The sequence below is a fragment of the Nelumbo nucifera genome, chromosome 1 (assembly GCF_055504915.1).
Source record: "Nelumbo nucifera cultivar China Antique chromosome 1, China Antique-T2T, whole genome shotgun sequence".
NCBI lineage: Eukaryota > Viridiplantae > Streptophyta > Magnoliopsida > Proteales > Nelumbonaceae > Nelumbo > Nelumbo nucifera.
Window position 1 is genome coordinate 98,408,625 of NC_142649.1, and position 24,820 is coordinate 98,433,444.

The window sequence follows — 24,820 nt, forward strand, 5'->3', positions numbered from 1 at the left end:
TATACTCTGTTTTTGTAATTTCTTGCCCACCCAAGGGTCTCTCTGTAATAATTCAAAGATTAACTTAATAAAATGTTTTAGAGTGTTAGAGGGAGGTTTAGTTCAAACCTCTCACTCTCTAACTCTCATTGCCGCCAGCTCTCTCTCTCTCATCTTCTTAATCTTCTCTTGCTTGTTTTCTGGTTTTGCATCTAATCTCAAGTAGTTCTATACTTCAAGAGGGTTGTTTTCAACTGCATGAAACTTCCAACAAGTGTCCCCATATGCTTAGGCTTCTTGCAATAATCACACACCAAGTCTTTCTTATCTTCCCCTTCTAGTCTCACTACTCCCCCTGTCTCCATTCGGCTTAGGTTTTGTTGTACCAACCATAGTTGACTGGTCAATCCCAGGCTGTCTCAGCATTACATTCCTCCTACTCTCCTCTCTAGAGACAAAAGCATAGGTCTGAGAGAGTGTCACACCCTCCCCAGAAAGAATATGCTGCTTAGCAATGTCAAATTCAGGATTCAACCCTACCAAGAACTCAAAAACCTTATTCCTCTCTACCAGTTTGTGATAAGTTGCTGCATCATTTACACTTTCCCATACCACAGTTTCTAAGTGATCTATTTCCTGCCATAGGGTTTTCAGCATGGAGAAATACACAGCAAGAGGTTTTTCACCCTGTTTCATACTTATCACCTGATTTCTTAACTGATAGGCTCTGGCTTCATTTTGCTTCTAAGAGTAGGTTTCAGTCACTCCATCCCAAATCTCCTTAGCAGTATTAACCCATAGGAAATTTTTTGCAATATGAGGTAACATAGAATTACACAGCCAAGACATTACCATGTAATTCTCTTGCACCCATCAGGAAGAGTCTGTATCAAGTTTCTTCTCCTCCCTAGTGAAATACCCTAATTTTCCACGGGCACCAATAGCCATCTTAGCTAATTGTGCCCACTCCAAATAATTTGTACCATCAAGTTTTATTGTAGTAATGATCCCAGACCCAAAAATATCACTACTACCTCCAACACCCAGTCCCACAGTACCGATAGATTTCATCTCGGTATTCCAACTCTCCATTTTACTTCAAATAGTTTAAAAGAAAAAATAGATTGGAGACCTTCAAACAATAATTTAATACCACACACAAAAAAACCAACCCTTCCGGAAGAAGAAAACCCTAGCTGGAGGGAAATCTCTCTCCTCCCCACGCCTCCCAACAGAGAGAAAAGTGAATCGATCACTTCGGGAGGCCTAGAAAATTTTAGAAACCAAACCTCCCTCTTCAGAAAATCAAAAGAAAACTAACAATACCTGGGCGCCCAAGATCAGATCAAAAACAAAAAATCCAACTTTTCTGGGACGCTTCCCCGTACTCCAGTTCTTCCTGATTTTGATGCCGAACAGTAGATCACCTTCCTGATGTCTAGATCCCACCAACTTCTATAGCAGATCAATCAGCCCTTTACTACTTCATGCAGTCGACTGATCTAGGGCTGCACGAGAATGCTTCAAGAAACCCTAGCCGATGCTTTGGTTCCAAGTAGAAATCTGCTGAATTAAAAAATATGAAAGAAAGTAGTTTCTTGAAGAGAGAAGGAAGAGAAGAAGAGAAGAAGAGAAGAAGAGAAGAAGAGAAGAAGAGAAGTTGAAAGAAAAGAGAGCAATAATCTGGCCACCCCCTTCACTTATTATTTATACTAAAATAATATAACCGTACAAAGACAACTATGCCCTTATAGGGCGGCAAAACATAAAATAGCATATATAGCACTCAAAAAACATAATAAAATTTGGACTCACATAACTACTATGGTCCCCACCTCCTATCTAACAACTAACATAAAACATCTACTCAGAAAAACATCATAAAACTAATTAATGTTCAACAATCTAAAACTAAAATACATAAACATAACATGTAAAGTGTATTCAAATGAAAATTTAAAAATAAAAGCAAACATATAAAGCATTTCCAAGCATGTAAAACCCACAATTCATTCATGGTAAAACCAGTGTTGACAGACCTGAACCTGAATGGGTAGTTGAACAGGTAACTCATGAGCCTTCTGTTCGGGTTATTTGATGGTTCTTATGGGCTGAATGTTCTAATAGGTAACTAAACCAGTAAAACCAAGACTCAGTGAGATTTCCGGTTTTTCATACAGTCCATGTCTGATAACAAAGAAAGAAGTCTGTGTGCATGGGACTAATACCTGGTGTGAATATGCATTGGCCAGAGACCTCTCTCTCTCTCTCTCTTCATGACAGCTTCCACCTTTCTTCACAATCTTGCATCTATTTCCTCTATTGTGAGCAAGCTATCATCTCATTCTTGTTGACCTGTTTCAGGTTACATGATAAAGTAGAATTTTAGTAATTAAATTCATCTATACAAAAGAATAGATAAATAAAATACAAATTAAACTGTCGGAATGAATTAGTAACCATTCTGATTCCCATGGTTCAGAAACAAGCCCTTTCTGATCCTTCTAATTAATAATAGAGTTTTGTTTGAACAGTCATGACATGCAAGGATCATAATTTCATACTCCTTCCCATTGCGATGTTCTATGTTGTGGGAGCCTAACCAGGATGAGGCAAATTTAGGCTTGGAACATAAAGAGGTAGGTGCAATTGCAAACAGAGATTTTTGAAAAAGAAGACCTACTACCGGCTCACCAACAAGATGATTGGGTCTCTGGTGGGGTCATGAAACCTAGCCCATGAAAATCTCATTGTTTAAAACAGAGACTTAAGCCCAATACTACATCCTTACCAATTGAGCTTCAGTTTTTACAGAAAATGCAGGTATAAAGTGGGCTGGGCTTGGATGCTCATGGATGCATCCTAGGTCATGCATACCCCTATCCATGAATTGTACATGCACGATTCTAGGTAAAAAGCAGAATCATTTCTGGATATTTCACCCTAATTCTAGCAGCCTCATCAACCTCTTCTCTAAAGCCAAACAATCAAGAAAATATCATTCCCATGACAATGGAAATTGTGAAATCCCTATTCGATTCTAGGTTAAAGTAGAGAAGAAGAAGAAGAAGAGAAAGAAAAAGAAGAGAAGAAGGGTTCAGCCAAATGAGGGAAAATCAGTTACAAGAAAAGACCATATTGTCCCTCATAAGTGATGGGACACATAACTTAAACTTAAATAAAATAGACCTTTCACTCTCAAATAGATAAACCCAAATGACCAAAATACCCCTGATTTGTGTATTCTAACACTCCCCCTCAAGCTGGAGAGTATATGTCATATAGTCCCGGCTTGTCACAAATATAATCTACTCTGCCCCAAGACAAACCCTTTGTAAAGAGATCTGCCCACTAATTTCCTGAGCTCACATGAGATGTGGTTATCACTCCACTTTTCACTTTCTCTCTCACAAAGTGACAATCGACCTCAATATGTTTGGTTCTCTCATGGAAGACTGGGTTGGAAGAGATGTGAACAGCAGCTTGGTTATCACAGTATAGTCTCATGGGTTTGTCAACCAAGAACCCCATCTCTTGTAGCAAGTTCTTCAACCATACTAGTTCACATGTGGTATGAGCCATAGCCCTGTACTCAGCTTCTACACTACTCCTTGCCACCACTGTTTGTTTCTTGCTCTTCCAAGTTACAAGATTGCCACCAAGGAAGGTACAATACCCTATGGTTGATCTCCTGTCTGATATAGAACCAGCCCAATCAGCATCTGTATACCCTACTATTTCAAGAGTCCCTCCCCTCTTTGGTATAGCAAACCACGACCTGGAGCACCCTTCAGGTACCTAACAATCCTTAGAACTACTTCCCAATGAGGAATCCGAGGATGTTGCATAAACTGACTCACCATACTCACAGCAAATGATATATCTGGTCGGGTAATAGTCAGATAATTCAACTTTCCCACCAGCCTCTTGTATCTTCCATGATTATCAAACTCTTCACCTGCATCAACACTCAACTTGACATTAAGTTCCATAGGAGTCTCTGCTGGTTTAGCACCTAACAATCATGTTTCTTCAAGTAGGTCAAGAACATATTTTCTTTGACATAAGTTAATTCCATGCCTTGACCTTGCAACTTCAATTCCCATGAAGTATTTCAGCTTACCCAAATCTTTCGTATTGAAGTGGTCCTGTAGGAATTTCTTCAGCCTGTCAATCCCGTTATTGTCACTCCCACTTATGACAATATCATCCACATACACCACTAGCAAGATTTTCCCATCTTTTGAGTCATGGCTGAACACAGAATGGTCTACCTAACACTGTTTCATCCCAAATTCTTTCACTACTTCACTGAGCCTCCCAAACCATGCGTGTGAAGATTGTTTCAGTCCATGTCTTTTTGAGTCTACAAACCTTACCAACCTCCCCCTGAGCAACAAACCCTGGCGGTTGCTCCATATACACTTCCTCAATGAGATCACCATGTAGGAAAGCATTTTTTATGTCCAGTTGCACAAGAGGCCAATCATACATAGCAGCTAATGAAATCAACACCCGAACTGAACCAATTTTAGCCACAGGAGAAAATGTCTCCATATAGTCCAAACCATATAGCTGAGAATAGCCCTTGGCCACTAACTTGGCCTTCAATCACTCCACACTACCATCTAGAAGATACTTCACTGTGTAGACCCACTTACACCCAACAGCATGCTTACCAGGAGGAAGAGCAGTAAGTTCCCACGTGTGATTGTGTTGTAGAGCAGAGAGTTCCTCTTCCATGGCTTGCCGCCCCTCTAGGGAGGTAAGGGCTTCCTGGACAGTCTTGGGAATGGAAACAGATGATACCAATGATATAAATTTGCGATGAGAAGCAGAAAGGTGAGCAGCTGAAACATAGTGTGAAATAAGATGAGAAGTACAAGTGCGTTTACCTTTCCGCAGGGCAATAGGAAGATCAAGGTCTGAGGAAGAAGAAGCAATGACAGGATCTGTCGACGAGGGCTGAATTGGAGGAGGGGTCGGTGCTCTTCTGTGAGTATACACGTGTTTGATCATTGGCCTCTCAGTAGTAACTGGCATGGGAGGTGAATCTGCAACTGGAATGGGAACCACGGGAAGGGTATCCGCAACAGGGACAGGAAGAGGAACTATAGAGGAAGGAGAAGAAACCATAGTATCCGAGAAAAAAGGAACTGATTCAAAGAAGGTGACATCGGAACACACAAATGACTTATGGAAGTTAGGGTTATAGCACTTATACCCTTTCTGAGTCCTTGAGTAGCCAAGGAAGATACACTTAGTAGCTTGTGCATCTAAATTGTCTAAACCATGCCCAAAGTTTTGAACAAAACAAACACATCCAAAGACTCTTGGGGTGAGAGGAAACAGAGACAAGGTGGGAAACAACACCGAGAAGGGGGATTGACTTCCAAGGATGGACATGGGCATCTGATTGATGAGGAAACAAGATGTGAGGACAGCATCACTCCAAAAATGCTTTGGAATATTCATATTAAGCATCAAAGACCGATCAGTTTCAAGGAGATGTCGATTTTTCCGTTCAGCTACACCGTTCTGTTGTGGGGCGTAGGCACAAGAAGTTTGATGAATTATCCCATGGTGCTCTAAGTATTGCTGAAATGGTATTGAGGTGTACTCTTTGGCATTACTGGAGCGAAGAATTTTAATATGAACACCAAATTGGGTACGTATTTCAGCATAAAATTTTTGAAAAATAGAAAACACTTCACTGCGATCTTTCATAAGATAAATCCATGTCATCCTTGAAAAGTCATCAACAAAAATTACAAAATACTTATAGCCATTGTATGACATCACTTTGATCGGACCCCAGACATCAGAATGAACTAAGGAAAAAGGACTCGAGACACGACTATCAACTCTTGGACTAAAAGAGACTCTATGATGTTTCCCAAGCTGACATGACTCACAATCCAAATATGAAAGATGACTCAAGGAAGGAAACATCAACTTCAGAGCCTTGAGAGAAGGATGACCAAGTCTGCAGTGCCATTGAAGAGGAGTAAGAGAAGACTGAAAAGCTACTGGAGGACCACCACCATCAAGGTAATACAATCCACTTGCCTCATGCCCTCCACCAATCTTCATCCCCATCTTGAGATCCTGAAACACACAAGAAGAGGGATAAAAGGTTATGGAACAATTAAGTGACTTGGTTAATCTACTAACAGACATAAGGTTAAAGGGGAACTTGGGAACATATAAAACAGATGATAAAGACAAGGAGGAGAGATGAACATCACCAACACCACAGACAGGAGATGTAGAACCATTAGTAAGAGTAACTGTTTGAGATGCGGAGGACCGAGAAAGAGAAGAAAATACATTAGGACTCCCAGACATATGGTCCGAGGCTCCGGAGTCAATGATCCAGGGTGAAGACTTGGAAGCCAAGCAAGCCATACCTGAATGGGCAAGGGTAGCTGTGTTCTGCTGAGATGTCTGAAGGAACTGCTCATATACTGCACGGGGTACACTCACCATCTCCTTCCCAGAAGCACCAGTAGATGTGGAGGGAATCGGGTCAATTTGCTGACTTTCAGTAATTGTACCACTACCCTTAGTCATAGCATGGTTAGCCCAAGTGTTGGGTGGACCATGTAAATCATAGCAGAAATTAACCGTGTGCCCCTCTAATCCACAGTGTGTACACTTCCTAGGGGCATTACTTCTTCCTTTACTACGACCTCCCCCTGAGTCCCGACCCCCACTCCGGCCACTAGCACGGTTAAACATGGGACCACCACGGTTACCTAGAAGGCCACGACCACCACCACCACCTCTATTTCCACGGCCTCCCCCTCTAGTCACCACAAAACCAGATGTCCTCCTGAGACGGGCAAAAACTTCTTCAAGTGAGGGAAGAACAGACCCCCCCCCCAATATTTGTGCACGGGCAGGCTTATATTCAGCCTTCAAACCCACCAGAAACCTTGTCACATCAAGTTGCTCACGCTGTTGTTGCTGAATCTGAACATCTTGTGTCAGAGGATGATACACATTGAGTTCATTTCGGATATTCCTCAGACTTGCATAGTATTCCTCCAAACTTTGACTGCCTTGCTTCAGATTTAAGTACTCTTGGTACAACTGATACACCCTAGTTGTATTGTCTTGTCCGGAGTACAGTTTCTTAGCATGATCCCAGATTTCTTTAGCTATATCTAGGAACATAAAGTTCACGCTAATTTTTTGTTCCATGCTATTCCACAGCCATGTCATTATTTGTGCATCTTCATATTCCCAATCACTAAACCACGGAGAATCAGAGGAGGGTTTCTCCTCTCTCACATGATTTACTTTTTTCTTGGCCTTTAAAAACACCTCCACAGATTTTGCCCACGACACATAATTCTCACCATTCAACTTAATAGATGCCATTTGAACATTTAGGTAATCTGGAGGAATCATAATGCCTGTTTTATTGTCATTCCCATCTCCAATCGATGCCATCTTAACTAATTCACCTTCAAATATTCAGCACAACTTCACGCACTTCCACAAAACTTATCTCACTCTCAGCACCACCAACTTCTTCAAATACACATTCAAATACAAAAACTGAAATCACTCAGTCATTAAATCAAACACCTGTACTGCATATTGCAGAACCATTCACACACCAAATACAAGGGCTGAAGTCACTCAGCCATTAAACTAAACACAGAAATCAGTATAAATACCACCACACGACACAAGGTTTCACTTTCAACTATTCAGAATCACCCACACACCATTCAACACAGTACAACCGCCACCACACCACTGCTGTCGTGAACTTCAGCAGTCGAAAAACTCTACTTTCAGCGCACATATGTGGTAAAAATAGAGAAGAACAAGGCTGATATGCATACTAATCACTTCAAACCTCCAAAAAAAATATATTTTGAACCAAAACACAGCATTTACAGTCCACTATTTGAGCAAAAAACAGAACTGCTCATACCTGTCCACAAACAGCCCTCTTCGTATCATAGAATAGAGGGCATCTAGTACACAACCTCAACGATCACCACCACAGTAACTGGAGGCATACTCACCTCCAAAACCACCAAACAACCACTCCTTTTTGGCCTCTTGTCGAGCTTCCACTCAGGCTAGAAGAAAATCGAAGAAAGCTGAAATAGTTGGCAGCAAACCCAGGAAGAAGACAAACAGTGAGGAAAGAAAAAAAAAAAAAAAGAAAAAGAAAACTAGGTTTTATTGCTCTGATACCATGTGAAATCCCTTTTCGATTCTAGGTTAAAGTAGAGAAGAAGAAGAAGAGAAAGAAGAAGAAGAGAAGAAGAAGGGTTCGGCCAGATTAGGGAAAATCAGTCCACCTCTAGCCGACCCACTTGTATTTATCTCCAATAACATAGTTACAAGAAAAGACCATATTGTCCCTCATAAGTGATGGGACACATAACTTAAACTTAAACAAAATAGACCTTTCACTCTCAAATAGATAAACCCAAATGTCCAAAATACCCCTGATTTGTGTATTCTAACAGAAATATAAGAACAGACAAAACAAGAACCCAGTAGATGACCAATACACAAGGACCAACACATACAAAGGTTATGTTCTTGCCGAGTTCATATCAGCACCCCACAACACATCCCGGCCTTGTATTGGGAATATCTTCCGATAAGCACGGAAGATGATGAGACATCAATAGGAGATGTTCCCAACACAAGGTCGGGATGTGCTGTGAGGCATTGTGGGGCACAGATGTGAACTCCTTTTTGCCATTTCTCCTTGGAACTACAGTGAACTAAAAATTGTGTTTTAAATGGAAAATCATATTTGTGAAAAGAGAGATAAAATATCCAACGACAAGAACAAGAACAAGTAAGAAAAACAATCTCGAGATCCAAAAATATAAATAGATACATAAGAAATGTAAACATCAACACATTAACTAAAAATCACAAAACATCAACCATAATTTAGAGCTTAAACATGTACAGACCTTATTAGCTATACAAAAACAGTAGGTATTGATTCATAAGGAGTATCAATAAATTAATTGGTGAGACACTCATCAATATAAGTACAGCTTTTATGATAAACTGACTCCCTCAATTTGGCTTCCAATTCCATTTCCACCCTAGTCAATTCATTGACTTGAGGAAGACCTTAGTATGCTCACTGCTCAGCCTTGGTTTCTATCTAGACCAAAGGAATTATAGAAACATCATCATCAAAGGTTGATAGGTCAGAAAGCAATGATTATCCAATATTTTCCATACATAATAGATAATGTAATTGTTAGTCAGGTGCCCTAAACCCAATACTGAGACACTGTTAAAAGGGCATTCGTGTACTATTTGCATTTATTTTTAATAAACGGGCATTTTCCATTCATGCCTTTCTTGTTACAATTTATATGAACAGTCCAAAGTATTTATGTCAAGAAAGTGTATTCTTAAGTGTGTTGAGAATTTGAGATACGCTTATCTTGGTATAAGATACTTAAATAGTTCCTAGTTGGAGGATTATCAAGAGGACTTTGATAATCTGGATAGACTGGCACATATTATGCTTGCCTTTATTAGGTGATGAATCTCAAGTCACTTGTGTGGAGACACTAAAGAAAATATGTTGGTTGCTTGTTAGAAAACAAGTTCACTAAACTTGACCAATTAATAGAACCCTTACATGGAATCTCTTGTCAATAATTGATCCTATCATCACAGTTGTGTAAATGATCCTTAGACTTGAGGCATCATAGATACCTTGTGCTATTGTGCATGAGCCCCCATATACTTATACCCTAACTAGGGGATATGAGCATGCACATGTCAGCTATAGTGACTTGTACATGGAGATATGTGAATGCACAAAATGGAATCCACTCTCTAGGATGAGAGAGAATGTCCTATGCATTTGAGATTGAGTTCCAAGTGTCACCATATGAGTCATCATTAATGCAGTGGAACATATGGTTTAGCTAGTAGGGTTTGGCATATTTACCATAACCCTTTGCTCTCTCAGACATTGTATGATAGAAGGATCCTACCGCATGGTAACTATAGATGGAAAGGTTCAATATGCCAAATTCAAATTATTAGGGTGACATGCTGCTAGGTGTCACTCATGACCTATTGAAGCCCTGTGCATAATGGTCAATTATTCACACTCAAGGGAGAATTAAAAGAGTTTTAACTCAATTCAGCAGGAAGGAGTTCCATCTAGGATGCCAAATGAGTTTGGCATTATTTGCCACTGCCTAATAGTGTTGAACCTAAAACCTAGACAGATTGCTAGCACAATCTTGGAGCCACCCCCTACTCTCTCTCTTCCACTTTCTCTCTTGGATCAAATTCTAGGAAAGATTTAGGAGCTTTGATCTACCACTGCTTTATGCAGACTATCTTGGAGGCCAAACAATTGTGAGTGCACAGAAAAAGAACCAAGGCAATTCTCTGGACAACTTTCTTGGAAATCGACCTTCATAAGGGTTTTGTATACCACCATGGACGTGATCTTGGTCTTATGAAGATTCTTGAAAATTTTTAATTTCTGCTGCAAAATAATTCAAAGAAACTACTAGAATCTTTCAGTAATTAACTTACTCTTTGATCCATCTAGATGTTCTTAGAGTACATATATGATAATATGTAAAGTGTAAAACTTTGCATTACTCAAGTGTGCTTGAAATTTTGGCTAGAGCTGATAACAGTGTTTCTATGGAAGCTCAAGGATTCCTAATTAATGACCATGTCACACTTTGATCTTAGGAAACAAAGTTGAAGGCTCTACATATAGAAGAGATTGCTCTGGCAAAAGTTTGGTAAAGGATGAGGTCATTTTGGAATCAGATGCTCAGATAGTAATTACAAATCCTAATCGTCAGCTCAAGCTTTTAAATGAGATGTTTTTATATCTTTTAGTAGATGAATATTTGATTTAATTTGATTCAATATAAAAATATTTCTAACCTATTATGTACCATATTTTAGTAAAAGAAAAACAATGTAATCAAAGTATAAAACTAGATCAATATTTCTACAGTGGATCAATCATGCCAATAAGTGATAGCATCCAGTTCTATTATCTATCACTTTATTTTTTATCTAAAGGCTGAAGCTAAGATTGAACAGAACAAATGAAGAAACAAAACAAGATAAAACAGAACACATGAAGAAACAAAGCAAAAACATGAGGAAATAGATAATGCGAAACAAGGGTGGAGCAGTGGTGAGAGGGATATGGTGAAGGTTTGAGGTTCTTCGTGCAATTTGATAGATTAGAATTTATGGTATAGGTAGAGAAGGAAATGGAGAGAGGCTCACCACTACATTTGCAGGTTAGAGGTTTCTTTGGATTAGGCGGGAGCCCTTCTCACAACCTATGAAGACACGCAGAATTACATGGTAAGGCATGCAACAAATGACACTAAAGAATGCCAGTCTGAACTGCCCCAATCTATACTATACTACTATTAAAAGTAAGAATGTGAGTGTGGAGCTCTTATACGACTAATTACCCCTATTGTTGAATTTGGCCCCTCCCTAATTGAGGGTAGAAATCTAATTTTAACCACTACTTTTTATCACATTCAATTCATTCCCGTTAAGTCTTATATTTAAGGTATTAACTCTTTATTTCTCTCATTGAATTCAATCTTGACTAGAATACCGACATGCTTGAATTTGGTTCCTTTGTTATTGTGAGCATAGAAAATGTAACTTGCACTACTATTCACCTCATTCAATTCCTCTAATTAAGTCCTATAATTAAGGTATTAACTCTCATTCTCTCTCACTGAATCTTATATTTAAGTGGTTCCTTTCTAATTGTGAGCGTAGAAAATGTAATTTGCAGTACTATTCACCTCATATAATTAAGGTATTAACTCTCATTCTCTCTCACTGAATCCTATATTTAAGTTATTTTTCCCACCAATAAATCCTATCAACTAGATCTAATATTTAATGATTTCAATGATATAAAACCCATGATTTTTAAAACAAATCCATTGTGCAGCCCTAGTGATTGGTAAGCAATTAAACCATTTGGGTCAAATGGATCAACCATGATGTCTTAGTCAAATAATATAATTTTTTAAAATAACATAAATATGAAAAATTACAAAAAATAATAAAAAAAATTGTAGAAAAAATTGGGCATCTCTAATATTTTATATGAATCATATTAAAGAAAAATGAGTGTGATAAAATAATCATAGTTTTTTTATTGACGTTGGAAATGGAATAAAAAATTTAAAACTGAGCCAAAAATGAAATTGATTTCCTATTTGGTGCTAGGTCAACAGTTCAACCTCATGGGTCAAATGTGTCAAACCTTGATGTCAAAATTAAATATTAAAAATTTGAAAAAGATAAAAACACAAAATATGAAAAAAGTACATAAATTCATTGATGTTTTATATTAATCATATTAAAGAAAAATAAGTGTGATAAAGAAGAATCGTCTTTACTGATAGTGCAAATGAAATACAAAATTAAAAACCAAGCCAAAAATGAAATTGTTTTCCTATTTGGTGGTGGGTCAATAGTTCAACCTTTTGGATCAAACCTTCGATATCATAATTAAATATAAAAAAATACAAAAAAGATAAAACAAAAAAAAATAAAAACATTTGGGTGTATCTACAATATCATATGTTAATCATATCAAACAAATATACAAAAAAATAGAAAAAAAAATATGGAAAATTTTGGGACAACTCTAATACTTTATGTTATTCAAATTAACAAAATGAAAAATATGTGATGAACAAGAACCATTTTTATTGATGATCCAAATGAAATTCAAAATTTAAAACTAGCCCAAAAGTGAAATTATTTTCCTATTTGGTTGTAGGTAAACAGTTCAACCTTTAAAGTCAAACGTGTCAACCCTTGATGTCATAAATAAATAATATAAATTAAAAAATAAAACCCAAAAAATTACAAAAAAAAAGTACGTCTTATAGATAACATTTGGGCACATCTCTAATATTTTATATTAATCTAATTGAAGGAAAATAAGTGCAATAAAGAATATTTTTTTATTGATGATAGAAATGAAATATGAAATTTAAAACCAACCCAAAAATGTAATTGTTTTCCTGTGTACTAGGTCAACGGTTCAACCTCTTGGGTCAAATGTGTCAACCCATGATGTCATAATTAAATAATAAAAATGAAAAGATAAAAAAACAAAAATTACAAGAAAATACAAAAAATGTAGAAATTAAACATGTGGAAACATATTATTGCTATCATCGTCATCATCATCATTTAAAATTACAAGGTACAAAGCATGTGCACATTTACTAGTAAAGTACATATGCAGGCACTCTCTTCTAAGTGCTTCTAAGAATAGTCACTAAAAAGAACATTTCTAGTAGTATGAAAAACCAAACATCCAATCAGATAAAACCAAAAAACATGAAAAGAACTAATTTAAAAATGTAGAAACACAAGAAGCACAACAAACGCCATTTACAACCACCTATTTTTTTTTACACATTATAAGAGAAAATAGAGAATAAAACAAAACGGAGCTGAAACTAGAAATAGAAGGAACAATAAAAGAAGAAATTCTATAAATATTAAAGAGCCTATTTTTATTAGTAACAAGAGAATTTTTTAATCATGTATTCATTATATAGGTCTGTTTCACATGTTTGTTCCCTTTCCTCTTATTAAATATTTTTATAGACAAAATGTTCCATCTTAACTCCTTTGGTCTATCAACTTTTCTTGAGTCTATCCTTTAGTTCAAATTCAAAATAAAAAATGAATCCAATTCCAATAATGTGGGATAAATATTCCTTCTCTTGCATTGAGAATGTAACCACATGGATGAAATCATTTCACCTCCATTTCCTTTCATGCAGCTACTGAAAATCCTTTGCATGAGTGGCTTGTAATCACTTCTAGTCTGTACAGTTGAGTATAAGAAAGGGAATAAACGTAATTGACCAGCATAGCATGAGTTGAGTGACATTTCTTGACTGCTAAGTGGTCATTGTTTTTAGTTGATTGATGCCTCAGAACATATAGTGGCTATGCTTCTCATACACTTTTTTTATAATCAAGTATGACATATCAGGGACCCAGAGGCCAGAGATGATTTTAAGGGATAACAGAAGCTAGTTCTGTCTTTATTTTAATAGACTTGGTAATTGTGAAATCTCAGGCTGACAAGCATAAGAACACAACTTAATTTGAATCTAGGTGTGGAAAGAATGAAGGGAGAAAGAGACTGGGTGTGTAGGTAACTTTCTATCACTTTTCCAAACTTGCTCTCCTTAAGTCTATCTTTCAACCTAACCTTATAAATGCTTGCTGTCTCACACTCCATTGAACACAGAACACATTTCATGCTATCCAAATGCATGCCCATACCTTGCAAATAGTCACTAGTCAAAAACAAATACAAGTTAAATCCAAACCCACCCAAGTTGCACCTAACTATGGCCTGAACAATTAGGTTGTTATCCAACCTATCCATAACCAATGATAGGAAAGAAGTAGCTTTGAAGACCTATGCATAACCTCAACAACTACGACCTACCTTGCTGTTTCACTCTCTCCCATGTTTGAACAACTTATTTTTTTTTTCTTCCTCAGAAGAGAGGATTTTCTTGGTATATGCTTTAAAATGAACCCTGTCAAATGCAATCAAAGAGGAAAGCGATGACAATCGACTACCACAAGAGATAACCGGCTCAAGTTTTTAATTCCTGTGCTTTTGATTTGAGACTTTTGGAGAAATGGTTGAGAAGTGTTGGGGTTTTATTAGGTTTTGTTAAAAATATATTTGATGGGTTTTCTCTTCTATTTTTAGTTATGATTATGAGATAAAATAAAAATGGAACTTCATCATTTGGCAAAGACTAACCATTTGTTGTTGTTCAAAGTTGCTAAGCAAAAGAATGAACCTAGGTGTTTTACTTTCCCAATTTGATATCTAAAATTCCAGGAGTCTTCCATTTCTTCTTTTAGCCAGAAAACAATAGTTGTTGAACACCAAGGCAAAAAGAAAAAGAAAAGGAAAAAGACTAAGCAACATGGTCAACAATCAATGTTTCTCCTGCAAAACTAAAATGCATTGCATGATACTTATTTTTGCCTTCACAATACTAAGAAGCATGACCATTATATACAGCCTCAGAGATGATAAGAAGGAATCTATGAATCAAAATTAAACTAACCGGCTCCAAGTATAAGAGGACTAATGGTTCATTCACTGGAGAAGAGGCACAGCGTAACTCAACATATCTAGCCTGCAAGAGGTTGAAATAAATAAAAAAATTAAAACAAAAGTTGAAATTAAATAGGCAAAGCAAAACAGAAGTTAAGATTCAATAGAAAAAGTATAATAAGTTACAGATTCAAATTAAAGAGAAGGGAGACCTGATCAGTGAAGAAAGCAATAGCTTTGGATGACCAAATTAGGGTTCTATAGTGGTCTCCAGTGAACCTTTCTTGGCAGAGTAGTAGGAGCATTGCTAGAGAGGAAGGAAAATGCGTGTGGGAAGAAATTGGTATCTTTGCACCCATTTTTCTTATATAATTTCCTTTTAGCCAAGTTGTAAAACATTGATTTTGAAGTGAAATCAATCATCATCATCATCATCATCCATGCCTTATCCGACCTATATGGAGTCGACTGCAAGAATCTGTTTCGCCAATCCATTCTATTTAAAGCCATATCCACTATTAAATTATTAGTGCTTAAACCATTTCTTACTACTTATACCCATGTACTTTTTGGTCTACCCAGAACTCTTCTAGCACCTTCAATTTGTAACAAATCACCACTTCTAAGTTCTAACTGATATAGTTGGTGATTTTCTATGCATGTGCCCAAACCATCTTATTCTACTATCTCATTTTATCACCTATTGGAGCTACTCCTAGGTTCCTACAGATAACATCATTCCTAATCCTATCTTTTCTAGTTTTCTCACTCATCCATCTTACATTCGCATTTTTACTATATTCATTTTCTGGGCATGTTGTTTCTTAATTGTGCAAACACTCTACTCCATACAACATAGCTGGCCTTACAATTGTTACATAGAATTTTCCTTCTAATCTAAGTAGTATTTGCCTATCACATAAAAGTCCAAATGCACCCTCCATTTTTCCCATCATGCTCTAATTTTTTTGAGTGACATCCTCCTCAATCTCTCCCTTGTTACGAATTATTGAACCAAGGTACCGGAAATTGTCACATTGAGTTATCTCTTGGTCTCCAATCCTAAAATGTATCTTGATTTACACTCCTATTACAAAATCTATATATCATATACTCTATTTTAGTCCTACTTATTTTAAAATCTCTTTTTCTAAGGCATTTGTCCATAAGCTTAATTTTGAATTTAATCCTTCATTTCTTTCATCAATTAAAACAATGTCATCCACAAACAACATGCACCATGGAACTTCCTCTTGAATATGTTTAGTCAACTCATATATGACTAATGCAAATAGATAAGAGCTAAGTGTTGAACCTTGGTGAAGACATATAGTAACTATAAAATTTGAGTTTCCCCCACTAGTGTTTTAACATTGGTTGTTGCCCCCTCAAACATATCCTTAACTAGCTCTATATACTTGTTTTGAACCCCTTTCCTTTCCAGGACCCACCATATTATCTCTCTAGGAACTCTATTATATGCATTTTCTAGATCAATGAACACCATATGAAGGTCTTTCTTCTTCCCTCAAAACTATCCTATTAATCGTCTCAATATAGCTACCATGGTTGATCTCCCTAGCCTAAAGCTAAATTGGTTCTCCAATACACTTGTTTCAAATTGTAATCTTTGTTCAATTATTCTCTCCCAAATTTTTATAGCAAGGTTCGTAAGTTTAATCCCGTGATTGTTATTACAACTTTGTACATCACCCTTATTAAATATAGGCACCACACCACTGTTTCTCCAATCATCAGGCATCTCTTGTTCTTTCACTATCTTATTAAATAGCTTGGTTAGCCATAACAATCCTACCTCTCTCATTCCTTTCTATGCTTCTATTGCATTCGCATCAAGTCTTAACACCTTTCCCTTCTTCATCTATGAAGGTGTGTATTATTTTTAATACTATTAGTATTGCAAGATTCTCCTCCATTAACACCCTCTCCCTACTCTTCATTTAATAATTTCTCAAAATAGTTTTTCCATCTTTGATTTTCTCATCTTTTACCAAAACTCTTTGATTTTCATATTTAATGCACCTAACATGGTTTAAATCTTAGCCTTTCCTTTCTCTTAGCTTTGCTAGTTTATACAATCCTTTTTCTCCCTATTTAATGCCTAATTTATGGTAAAACTCATCATAAGCCTTACATTTAGCTTCACTCACTTTCTTCTTAACTTCTTTTCTTATGGTTTTATATTTTTCCTAGTTTTCAACATTTCTATCTTTTTCTCATTATTTGTAGAATGGTCATATTGGTCTAATTATATTTTGAACCTCTTCATTCTACCATCAAGCTTCTTTAGAATGTCATCACTCCCCTTTATATTCTCCTAAGACATCCTATGCTACTTCATATTATTTGCCATTTCAAGCCAAATATCATTAATCTTTCTATCTAAATTCCAATTCCATTCTATTATTAATTTGTTTCTAACTTGAACTAGCTTTTTTCCTTTTAGGTTTTTCCACCTAATTCTTGGTTACCTATTTTCTTCACCAGTTCTAGGGTTGTTCATGACTTTAATCAAAATGACCAATCCAACTAACTCGAATAGGGTTTGACAGGCTTCTTAAATTGTTAGTCGGTTTCAGCTCTTTAAATAGATTAACCCAACATCTCAGATAATTTTCAGTTTGAACCAGTGTTTTAAAAGTGCAAGGTGCAAGGCAAGGCGCGCGCCTTTTTGAGGCAAGGCACACAATTTAAAAAAAAAAAACTAAAAATTCAAAAAAATTGCAAAAAATTCAAAAAATTTGCAAAAAAAATTCAAAAAATTATAAAACATAATATTAATAAAAATATAAACTTAAGTTTTAAAATAAATATTTTAAAAAACCTATTATCTAAAATTAAAATGCATAAATATAATATGTAAAGCATATTCAAATGAGAATTTAAAAATGAAATCAAACATATAAAACATTTTCAAGCATATAAAACTCACAATCTCTTTTTTTCTCAATTGCATCAAGTAGCTAATGTAACATATTACATTCCTAATTCTACGAGCCGCCTTTGTGCCACGCCCCTCAAGGCAAGCCCAAACAAGTTCATGTTAGGGTCTTAAATTCTTAGATTTCACACAAAAAATTATAATTTTATAGTTTTAATTGCTTTTAAGAAGATATTTTATTAAGATGAATGAATGGACAACATTACCAAATAGGGGATTCTCAAAGCTTCGGTGAGCGAGCGAACTAGCGGCCAGACTCAAAAAAAAGGAAAAAGCGGAAAATTTTCAAAAGGTGCACGCCTAGGCTAAGGCACAAGGTGCGCCAGGCGTGCGCCTTTTGAATGGGCTGCGCCTAGGACTTGGGCGAGGTACCTACCCTAAAATGTGCCTCGCCTGAGCGCCTAGGCGCACCTTTTAAATCACTGGTTTGAACATATGTAAACCAATACAAACTAATTATAGACATATGTTAATGTTATATATATAATATTATATATTAATATTATATACATTATAATACATTTCAAATTTTTTAAATTTTGAAAAATGAGTGGGTATGGCTCAAAAAGTCCCAAACATCATAACAAAAATGCGGGATTAAGGAGAGTGAGCATAGCCAGTAGACTAACCCAATTAAACCAAGAAACCGAAGCTTCATGATTGGGTTAGTTTTCCCTTATGGGCGGTCGGTTTCGTCTTTCCTATTCACCAACCCAAGAGGTCGATTCGGTTGGCCAAAATGCTAGCAATTGAACCGGCCCGACTCGACCCATGTACACCCCCACCCATTTCTCTTCCATTTCCTAATACGCACATCTACCATTACTAGTCTATGTTATGTTGTTAAGATTTCTCTCGGAATAACTTTGCAATCTTTACACATCATTTGTTTTGTTCTCCTCATAAGGAAATCAATGATCCAATTAATTGCAGATATAGCGGCATTCAAAAGTGATTTAAAAGGCAATTTAATATATGCCACTTAAAAAGCATATATTTAGTGGCAATCATAGTTTTCAAGGCGCCAAGGCGAGACTAGGCGCCTTGTCGCCTAGTCACCTAGGCGGTGAACTTTTTTAAGTAGAAAAATATGCATCCTAGGGTAGTTCCCTAGGTTCTATAACCATATTTCCCTAATAATTATCCATAATTTTCATAAGAAAAGTATAAACTTCATGTTAACGTGTAGAAAATCAACATTTTCATGAGAAGAAAAAGAAGAAACAAAAGAAAATTAAAAAATATATATATAGGAGCTGAACCCCTATTTTTGTTATAGGAAAAGAAGAAAATAAAAGGTGCAAGAAGAAGAAGAAGAAAATGTGTTGATTAGACAAAATTTTAAGTTCTTCCTTACTTATGGGTTCAGGTTTTGAAGTATTTGAGGGTTCAATATAGCAGTTAGCAATGTATGTGTTGATTAAAGCCTAACAAATAAGAAAATAATAAAAAAACTAATATATAAGCACACAAAATGAATATTCTAGTTTAATAATGTCTACTTTATAATTATAGTCTCAACAAAATTAAGAATATGAAAGTATTTTATAACTCAATAGACAAAACTGCATGGTGATTAGGCGCCCACCTAGGCATCGCCTTGACAACTATAGTGGCAATTATAATATATTTTTAAAAGCGCTTTTAAATAAATACCATTAAATATAATATAGTGGAAATTAAACAAATGCCACTAAATAAACGCCATTAAAGCCTTACTTTCATCCAATAAATCTCCGTGTGGAATCCACTGAATGATCCCAACTATCTCAAGACTGATGGAAATTTATATGGCCCTAAACCCAATCTATGCCCTGCTTGATTAGGGGTGATCCTGCAGTCTGATTGGAAAGAAGAAGGCTTTTACTGACATAGTGGTGACAGCCTACTAATAGTATTAGTAGAGAGATGTTGATATAAATTCATTAAGGTGAATTGCTCGGAGTACAGTCAATCTGAATAACATCAGAGACAAATCCCGGTAATACAAACCAGGTATGCACATGAGAAAATAAAAGAGCCTGTTTTGCAATCAAATGGGACACCTGGTTACATGAACGAGGAATATAAGACACTGAGCAATGGGAGAGACGCCTCAAAAGTACCCTGCAATCAACATTGCAAATCCGCGAAGGAGGTTGAGTGTTAGCCTCCAACAGAGATTGAATGACAACAAGAATGTCTCCCTCGATGAGAACATGGTGTAACTGTAATTCCAAAATGAGTTAGAGTGATTCCTTTAAAGCAAGAAACTCAGTTTCAGCAGCTGAACAAGGAGGAAATTTGAGAGCACGTGCCAAGACAAAATTCCCGCAATGGTCTCTCACCACTACCCATGCACCTTAACCATTATTATTATTTGCACCACCAAATTTCAATTTAAGGAAGTCAGCATGTGGTCTCTGCCAATGACAGATGGTAACAAATCTTTCATAATCATTTTCAGGTGGTTGTGGTAATTCAAAATCTGACAAGATGAGCTCTGAAACGTCATGAATTTGAGCAGATATGGAGTTGAGTACATGATGTATATTGAAAGGGGTGTTGTCCACAGAAAGCTTACACCTCACCTTCCATACCTGCCACAAAACCATAGCACAACGAGCAAACAATGATAGGGACCCTCTCTGCTTAGGATCTTCAATCTCCAACCAGTGAGAGAACCAGTCCACAAGTGACCACTCAGGATGGGAGTCAACATGCAAGGCTACAGGGGAAGCAAACCACACCGTACGAGTTACAGAACATGAAAGAAAGAGGTGGTCGAGAGACTCATCAGCATCATGACACAAGGAGCATGAAGGATCAATGCCAGCACTTCTCTTCACCAATTCCACCTTGACTGGGATGTTGTTAGTAATACAACACCAAACAAACAAATGTACATACAGAGGCATCTTTTTGAACTGCCAAAAGTCTAACCAAGAAACTCTACCAAAAGCCAAATGGAAAGATGAACATTGACAATTACTCTCCATAATCAGTTTGTAGGCTGGTGAAGTAGTAAAATGGCCATGAGGGGTAAGCTTCAAAACCAGGACATCATCCATCTGGTCTTTGTGAGAAGGTAAGGCCATAGGAAATATTGCATTTAAAAGTTCATTAGGAAATATACTGTGAATAACATCTTTTCTCCAAATTCTTCGATTATGGTCGATAAGGGAAGCTACTTTGAGGTTCATCTCAGTTCCAGTAGCTTTAACCATCTTCCGACTCCATCCAAGAATCCAAGGATCTTCTGCAACATTAATATGCCAACCAGAACCGACCACCCAATGCAATCCTTTTTGGACCAATTTCCGACATTTTAACATGCAAGACCAAACTCTTGAGGCTTGAACAGCTTTCTTAATGGTCCAAAAGGACTAACCATGCCGAATATACTTAGATACAAGAACTTCAATCCATAAGCTATTAGGGTCAGTGAGGAAACACCAAATAAGCTTCATAATCAAAGCTTTATTAATAATTTGAACATCTCTAAATCCCAAAGTCCCCTCATCCTTACCATGCAAAAAAGAATCCCACTTTTTCATGTAAATGGACTTCTCTCTATCTAAACAACCCCACCAGAAATCCTCACAAAGAGCATTAATTTTTTCAGCATACTCCTGGGAGATTAAAGAAGTAGAGAAAAAATAATTAGGTATTTCTTCCACAACACTTTTCAAAAGAATACTCCTCCCCACTTGAGATAATAGCTTTGACTTCCAACGCTGCAAATTTTGGCTTATTTTGTCAACCACCAGCTTCCCGTTGTCTTTTCTGTATTGATGAAGCTCAAAAAGGGAATCCAAATACTTCTCATGGTTCACCATAATCTGCACCCCCAGAACAGAAGCAAGGAATTTCCTATTTCTCCTATGAACGTTAGGGCTTAATATGATTGAGGATTTCCTAAAATTAACTTCCTGTCCTGACCAGCTGCTGAAAATTGAAAAGCAATTCTTAATGCAATTAAGTTCTTTGGCAGAAGCTCGGCCAAAGACTAATATATCATCTGCAAATAATAGGTGATTAAGCTTGTATCCTCTTGAGCTAAATTTAAAACCTTTCAAAGAGCCATCAAACAAACAATTTGATAATAGGCGTGAGAGCACATCAAAACATAAAATAAACAAATAGGGGGAGAGAGGGCACCCTTGCCTTTATCCCCGTTGAGGATGAATAGGCTGACATGGAATACCATTAAGAAAAATGGTCATAGAAGAGCAAGCAATGCAATTATAGATCAATTCACAAAAATTTGAAGAGAATCCTCTAAGTTGAAGCACCTTAATAACAAATGCCCACTCCATTCTTTCATAGGCCTTAGAGAGATCAACTTTGAGCAGAAAATCCCCCTGTCTACCTTTTCTCTTCTTCAGAGAATGGAGAACTTCAGATGCAATTATTTTATTATCAGTAATGTGCTGGAGTAAAAGCATTCTGAAGAGGAGAAATCAACTGAGGGAGAATTCCCTTCAACCTGTGAGTGATAATTTTTGTTACAATTTTGTATACCACATTAGTGAGCCCAATGGGCTTGAAATCAGAAATATCTTCCACTCCATCTTTTTTGGGGGTGAGCACCACATTCGTATCATTGATGTCTCTAATTTTGCAAGGATGACGAATTAAATCCTGAATAAAAAGAACCATATCCTCCTGTACATGTGGCCAACATTTTTGATAAAATACAGAGGATATCCCATCTGGGCCAGGTGCCTTCATGGGCTCAATGTCAAACAGAGCCCTGTGAATCTCCTCCGAAGAGGGAATAGCACATAGCATACTGTTATCAATATCAGTGATCCCAAGAGGTGAAACAACATGAGATAATGAGGATAAATCTGGATTAACTGAAGTAAAAAGATCCATGAAGAAGTGTTGGATCATACCTTTAATCTCATCAACATCACCAGTCCAACGACCATTACTATTGCGCAAATGACATTTGGATCGTTGCCTCCGATGCACTTCTTCCATCTCAAGTAACCGCTCGAGCTCAAGAAGAAGATCCCTCTATTCGTCTATATTAACTGCAGTTCTCACACCACTTTGGATATCTGAGAGTCTAGAATTAATAAAGTTAATCCTCGCTTGAAAATCACCAGTGCATTCGCAACTCCAAGAGGCTAGAGAAGCAGTACAACTTCTACATCTCTCAACAAAGTTACCTGTACTGTTACTCCAGGCCACAGGAGCAGCATTCAAGAAATTTGGGTGCTTAACCCAAGAGGCTTCAAAACGAGATGGGTAACAACCCCTCCACCTATCCTTCGTTGTATGAACAACAATGGGGGAGTGATCACTCTCAGCTGTAGGTGGGTAACAAATCCATGCATTTTTAAAGTACTCAGACCATGAAAGAGAAGATAGGGCTCTATCAAGACGCTCACAAACAAGCTCTTCCAGGTTTGGCTATTTGACCAAGTAAATTTGGGGTCCTTGAAACCCAAATCCACAATCTGACAGTTGGTAATAGCACATTGGCTATCATGAACAGAACGACCACCAATTTTTTCATTGCCTATTGCATTAAGATCTCCATCTAGCAGATAAGGGTATAAAGGGCTAGAGTCCAAATCAGAAATCTCATCCATAAAAGGTTCGCATTCGGAGTGTTGCGAGGATCAAAGTACGAATGCAGTATAAAGATTTATCGCTAAACCTAAAATTTTCGTTTGTGCCGTCGGACGTTTGAGCACTGAAAAAACCTTGCTTCGCAAACAACACAATTCCATGCTTTGGTAACGACGATGAAAAAAACTTCTCTGGAGTGAGAAAACCCATTTTTACATAATTATTACTGATGAAGCATAACAGAGGGCGCTAATTCAGCAGTTATACGTGCCGGAACTGATGGACGAATTTAACTGTTCATCTTCGAATCCGTGGGCACGTCAACCTATCGGAATCCAGCAGCTGCAAGAGGAGAGCACTCAGAGCAGTAACTGAATGGCGGGAAAATCGCGTAACGTTATTCATGCGAGAGTAAATAATGGAGTTGATGTTGATAGAATGATACGGTAACGAATCTATTGGGTAAGGTTGCAACTTGAGCGGGTTGGGTCGGGCTAAGGTCATCCCAGGCCCAACCTAATAAATAAATTTCGGGCTCGGGCTTGGCCCAACCAGAGGTCAAAGCCCAACCCAGGCCCAATCCGAGCTTAACCCAGCAATCGGGTTTGATTTGGGCTCGGGTTGGATGGGCTGGTCAGGTTTAAAATAATTTATGGCTATAGTTTTGTCCAGCATCATTTGTTGAGCTTTGTAGCCCAACTTATAAGTAAAATGGATTAAATATGTATAAATTTTGTTAACAAATGTATATACATATTTTATACAATTAGTACCTTTAAATGTGTTTTGCACGTGGCAATAATTTATTTTTAATTATATTATAATTTTTCATATTTTTAAATGTATGAAAATAATTCTTATTTATTATGCTTATTTTTGTTTAATAAGATGAATATATGATATTAGAGATGTACTTGTATGTTTTCTAGAAAACTTTTGTATTTTTCATAACTTTTTGTATTGTTAATTTATACTTTTTTATTTAATATGATTAATATAAGATATTAGTTAGCTTCTGTATTTTATTATTTTTCATTTTTTATCTATTTATTTGTAACATTTAGGTATGACATCAAGGTTGACACATCTGACCCAAAATGTTAAACTGCTAACCTATTACCAAATAAGAAAACGATTTTCATTTTCAGGTTAGTTTTCAAAAA

General features: G+C 36.8%; 1 protein-coding gene across 6 annotated transcripts in view; it reads right to left on the reverse strand.

The window, feature by feature from the left end:
• The window catches only part of LOC148803592 (uncharacterized), a 36,003-nt gene extending 11,932 nt beyond the window's left edge, over positions 1-24,071 (reverse strand). For 2 of the 6 annotated variants that reach the window (XR_016077354.1, XM_088889728.1), the window contains exons 1-4: positions 22,973-24,071; positions 15,141-15,212; positions 7,931-8,102; positions 2,208-2,334 (exon numbers count right to left, since the gene is read on the reverse strand). The gene's annotated coding sequence lies outside the window, so the exon portion shown is untranslated. Of the gene's footprint in view, positions 1-2,207; positions 2,335-7,930; positions 8,103-15,140; positions 15,213-22,366; positions 22,561-22,972 lie in introns of all 6 variants that reach the window. The other 4 variants (XR_016077353.1, XM_088889723.1, XM_088889733.1 and 1 more) reach the window with 3 other exon arrangements.
• Positions 24,072-24,820: the final 749 nt, after the last annotated feature.